This window comes from Bombyx mori, chromosome 1 (genome assembly GCF_030269925.1).
Source record: "Bombyx mori chromosome 1, ASM3026992v2".
Lineage (NCBI taxonomy): Eukaryota > Metazoa > Arthropoda > Insecta > Lepidoptera > Bombycidae > Bombyx > Bombyx mori.
The window spans coordinates 6593029-6599273 of NC_085107.1; positions in this window are offsets into that span (position 1 = coordinate 6593029).

A 6245-nucleotide genomic window follows, 5' to 3' on the forward strand; every position below is an offset into this window, starting at 1 on the left:
ATGTCAGAAGACATTAATTATTTTCAACAATGCATGTACGTCAAAGTTTACTTTGCTAAGTATGCACATGATTACTTGTGAATCTGTTTAATAAGCACCTGTACTTTCAGTGGTTGAAATTAGACCAAATCTTTGGAAGTCGTCGTGGCCTAAAGTATAAGACGTCCGGTGCATTCGTATCGAGCGATGCAATGGTGTTCGAATCCCGGTATCAATTTTTATAATGAAATACGTACTTAGCAAATGTTCACGATTAACTTCCACGGTGAAGGAATAACATCTATATATATAAAAATGAATTGCTGTTCGTTAGTCTCGCTAAAACTCGAGAACGGCGGGACCGATTTGGCTATTTTGGTCTTGAATGATTTGTGGAAGTCCAGAGAAGGTTTGAAAGGTAAATAAATATGAAAATGCTCGGAATTAAATAATAATAATTTTTTTTTCCTTTGATGTGTCCCCCATCGGAAGGATTCCTTTTGTTTGTTTTAAGTTTATTTTATACAAAAGCTTAGGTCTTTTATTTATCGATTGAGGCACTACGAAGTCTGCCGGGTCAGCTAGTCGTGTAATAAAAATCAAATCCGCAAAATTATAACTTTTGTAATTACTGGTGGTACGACCTCTTGTGAGTCACAGGTAGGTACCACCACCCTGCCTATTTCAGCCGTGAAGCAGTAATGCGTTACGGTTTGATAGGTCGGGCAGCCGTTGTAACTATACTGAGATTTTAGAACTCATATCTCAAGGTGAGTGGCGGTATTTACGTTGTATTTGTCTATGGGCTCCGGTAACCACTTAACGCCAGGTGGGCTGTAAGCTAGAAAAACTATCTCTAGGCAATAAAAATAAAATAAAACATCTCGAGCTTTAGATTCATTTTATGTATTTTTTTCTATTGTTTTCTTGTGCATTTATATAGGTACGTATATAATTATCAAAACTGGTCACGCTACGCTGTGACTATCGTTGATTGCATGAAAATAATCGATTCGTTGAAACTACTCGCGCTCCACCTATCATGCTTAGATGATATTATGATAGAAACTTTTCCTCAAATGCCAACGAAATCCGAACCAAGTTTCATCACAATCGCTGAATGTTTTGAGAACGCATAGAAGACAAAAATATAAACATTCATGTTTACTAATATAAATGAAAACCTCAGAACTCTATAACCCCTTGCGTTATTAATAATTTTACTAATAATAATTATCCAGCGACGTAACACAGCCGTCCGCCGCGCCGCCAAGACCTGTGCGCTGGGGCCGCCCACCATTGGCAATTTTTGAAAAATATTGTGTAATCAAAAAGATTTTAAATAAATATAGAACATAAAACTACTAAAAAGAAAAACACGTTCAAAATGTAAATATATAATAATTAAGACTACTTTTACGGTTTGATCACGCGTTTAATGTTTTCATTTTACTATTTCTTTTCGAATAATTTACAGCGTATACGTACTAATTTACGGACTTTCTTGGTCTTATTATGGTCAAATGATACTTTAGTTAGTTAATCTAATCTTCAAAACGTTTTTGCCACGTTTTGTTTTTCGAATTTAATTCGAAGTTACAATGCTCATTCGCAAAAAAAAAATTCAATTGATATTAATCATCTTCTTCAGTTACGTAGCTAATTTTAGAATTTAAATGTGTGTATTTTCCATAGATCTAAAAAAGATAAGTTACTTAATTAAGCAATTGCAATTCAATTATAATGTGTGCGACATATTGGTTTTATCGTTTGCGGCCACACGCATTTTCGTCAAGAGTAGAAACATGTGTAGAGGGAACATGTAACTTCTATGAGGTTAAAATTGTTCTAATCGGCTATTTGGTTTTACTGGTGGTAGGACCGTGAGTCCGCGCGGGTAGGTACCACCACCCCGCATATTTCTGCCGTGAAGCAGTAATGCGTTACGGTTTGAAGGGTGGGGCAGCCGTTGTAACTATACTTGAGACTTTAGAACTTATCTCAAGGTGGGTGGCGCATTTACGTTGTAGATGTCTATGGGCTCCAGTAACCACTTAACATCAGGTGGGCTGTGAGCTCGTCCACCCATCAAAGGAAAAAAAAGAAAATTGGTTTAAGCGACATTTCTGCCACTTTACAAGTGACCCATTTAAAGTTTAAAATTTAGAAATCATGTACCAAAAAAAGTTCTTCGACTATATCAATTAAGTAAGCTTGAAGTTCAATTAAAAAAAATCGAGCTGTTGATGCTAAAACCAAATAAAACGCACCTTACGAGTATAATACAAAGGTCAATGTCGCGTATTAAGCGAAATGTCGCTTAAACCAAATAGCATTTCACCTCTCAATATAATACCTATCCAGTAGAGCATTTGAAGTAGAAATATCTAGAATATGATACTCATATTTAAACTACCTTAATAGATATACGTAATCGCGCGTGTTACGAATGCCAATAAAATCATTTCTGAGATATAATTACTGAATTATTTCTACATCAAAGATACTGATTAAAAACAGAAAAATGTTAACGAATTTACTTTAATATAATTATAACTTGAATGAACTTGTAGCAAGTAGGGCGTTGTGAGGTCACATAGGTCGGTAATGTGGGTACCACCATCTTAATATTCCTGCACTGTTGGTTCAGTATTCCAATGCAGTTAAGACTCATATCTCAAGATGGGCAGCGAAATTATATTCTGATATCCCAAGGTGGGCCGATAAACTATCAGTAACAAAATAATTCATTGAATAAACAGTGTGATTTTTTAAGTTACAAAACAGAATTTTTAGCATGTCATTTAATAATTAAAATGATAGAGTAAAATGTAACCTAGAATGATCCTTCTATTTATATAGGTCGTTAACGATTCTTAGGTCGTTTCGCGTGTTCATCGCCTTGACCGCCCTTTTTTGTTTTATTAACCATTGTTCTATTACACACTGATAGTTTAAATGCAAAATTGATAAATTAACGTCCAAAATACGACTGTGAAACTAAATAAGGCAGAAATTAACTTTAATTGATGTTATTAAAACTAAAATTAAACATAGGATATTGATCTTCCGAGTTAGACGTGACTGCCCTTTTGTTCATTACCTACATGACAAAAAAAATCAGAAAGCGTAGTTTTTTTTATATTATATTGATAATTGTACTGCTAGCCATGGTGATAATAAACAGTTATTTTATACTGGATACCTGAGATAATATTTTTTCTTGTTCCGCCAGAATCAGATGGAATGTAACAAAATATTTACTTTTTTCAAGTATTTGGGTTTTGTAACTTTTTGAAGTTATACTTCTTTAGGCGCGTTATGAAAAATTGATGAGAGTGAAGTTTTATGATGCGCGCGCACCGTGACACAAAATTAACAGAATGAAGTTGCCCACTAAATCGCTCATTACAATACGACCGACGTAACTTGGCGAGTCTGAATATAGCCGCAGGGGAACTTTCGCGCATGTACACTAATAAAAAAGAGTGTTATTAGCATTCATTTTTTAGTAACATAAATGACAAAATTCATATTAATACTAAATATTATTAAATTATTAACGTTAAATATTTATATTAATTATTTATAATATAAAAAAAGAAATAAATTTAATAAAAATAAAGTATAACTTCTTACGCGTGTACATAAGTACACGCACCCTTTTTTTTTCGTATAGCAACTAGTTGCACTAGATGGGCAGAAGAGCCTGCGGTACACCTCATATTGAATAAGTCATCATAGCTCACGGAAATCATCAACGGACACCGAAAACCTGAAGATTATTTCAAACCTCGTTTGAAGAGGGACTTGTAACTTAAGAAAAATATAACAGTTGGTCCCTGTCCATGTGGCAAAAGCATCGCAGGAATCAAAATTTAACGTAGGTAGCGGTTTTATTTCTTTGCTGCGTATGAGTTCACGGCAAACCTAGTGTTTTCAGGTGCAGACTGGACTCTGCTCTAGGGGTGTGTGGTGCAGTGATAACGACCAGATGAAATCATTACGGACGACGCCTGCAGAACACACGAATATAGTACCGTAACGATACAAGCTTACACTACAACAGTGGTTCCCAAACTTATTTTGTCTACTGTCCACTTTGAGAATAATTTATTTTTTAGCGCCCCGTATTTTCACCTACTTAAAAACCACTATAGCGAGAGCTCAGTCGGTGACTAAGAGTCCCCCTAGATGAAATTACAAATCGCCGCTCAAGCCTGTACACAACGCCTGGGTCACTAATTTTCTGCGTCTATTACCGCCCCCATTAGGCCTGCAGCGCCCACAAGGGTCGCTATTGTCCACTTTGGGAAAGGCTGCACTATAAGCATTAGACCGCCTTAAAGCATATAGCGTATCGGTCTAAGAGTGGTTATCATACTCCTTTTCAATAAGTCATGGAGAAACTCTAGTACGCACGAGCAACTAACAGATGTGCAAGGTGGAATTGGCCTTAATTAACCCAAAGCCTGCGACATTGCTTTGTTATTGCATTGTGGATTGCAAATTTTACGCAAAAGTAGAACGTAGAACTTAGACGCACTGCACTGGCTATCCAAAACACGATGGGAGGGACATTGGGAACTGGGGGTCTCCGTACACCTGAAGACTAGTCGTTAAAGAAACGGTAAGTCGCAGAACGACTTGCCTGTTTGAGGATCGGTGGCCACAGATATCGACTGCATAATAATAATCATGGCACAGATACTGATTAAGATCGACATAGGTTTTCAAAATCCATCAAAACACTTTCTTTTAAATTAAAAAAGAAAACTACGTTATAAGTCAACAACATCACGCTTTATTTCACATATTAAATTGTTAAGGCATTTCGGTAAAATATGAAAACAAGTACAGCCAATAATATCCTTTAAAACATCCATTTACTTCTAATACATCTAATATTCGGTTATAAATATAATATCTACAATTTGTAAAGCAGCAATTGAATATATTACAAATTATTTTACTAAACATTTGAACAATTTAAAAGTGTCAATAAGTTATAACAAACAAAATGACATTACAATGAGACATTTAATAAAAAGCGTATATTCATGGTAGTATATTTTCGAAACATCAAACTACTAATAATTTTAATATAAAATCCAGAACTCCATAATAAGTTTCACTGTAGCTTTAAATAATATTTTCATACACTATGTACTTTTTATTACAAAATTTATCTAATTAACATCGGTTCACCTTTATTTCGTCAAGTTAAGCAACGGACTTAAGAATTATATTAGTAAGGTTATTTGATATCTCAGATAATAAGGATAATGTAATGCAATAGTAATGAAAACTCAACTTTGAAATTTACAGTTTAAGAATCGATTGCATTTAAGGAACTAACAAAGGACGTTGACTAAAATGTCTTATGTTTTTACCATTCCAGTAGAATAATGGACTTTATCACAATAAACATATAGGGTATTGTATTCAATTATCAGCATCGAAGAGCAATAAATGGTTTCCCGAAATAATTTTCCCTACACCCGATATTTTGAAAATCGATTAAGTAAACCAGAGATACATTGAGCATGCGTTTTAGTAACGCTACTTTGGAAAATCGCGAATTGTATGTAATGCAGCGATATTAGGTTTGTTAGGAGTGCAGTAGGTACTTGTTATATTTTCAGAAAGACTAATCCTTTCTTTTCATTTTAAATCTTTCTTATTTTCAGTTTTTTTTTTTTTTAATTGTTTGACTGTGCTACTCTGTGCTACGCTTATTAACCGGCAAATGGAGAAAGTTTGCCGGTTAGTTAATGCGGGTACAGCAATACCTGACCATCGTAAACGGTTGTGATGTAAACGTAGGTACATGAATAAATAAACAAACGAAACAGATTATTAACGCACTTCACTCTGTACGATCTATGTTCGCTCGACAATAAAACCTAAGACAGTCTTTAAAATAATATTGCACTTTAGTTCATTCTTGCTGACGAAAGCAGGCACGAATCGAGACAGAATCAGACAGATAATTATTTAAAAAAAAAACGCAGTTAAGCTGCGACCTAAAACAACGACAACTGTAACATTTGAAAAAATCGATACAATAATCGATAATGTATATAAATATAATAAAATATTGCACTCGTTTCAATAAAGCATTATTCAAATGGTTTTCCTAAAAGTTCCGTAAATTTTAAATGTGTGTACGAGACGATAAACTTGACTGTAATTCGGCAGGTCAAGACTTGTTTTGCATTTCACTGATAGAACCGCGTATTCAGATTCGAACTATCGATGCATCT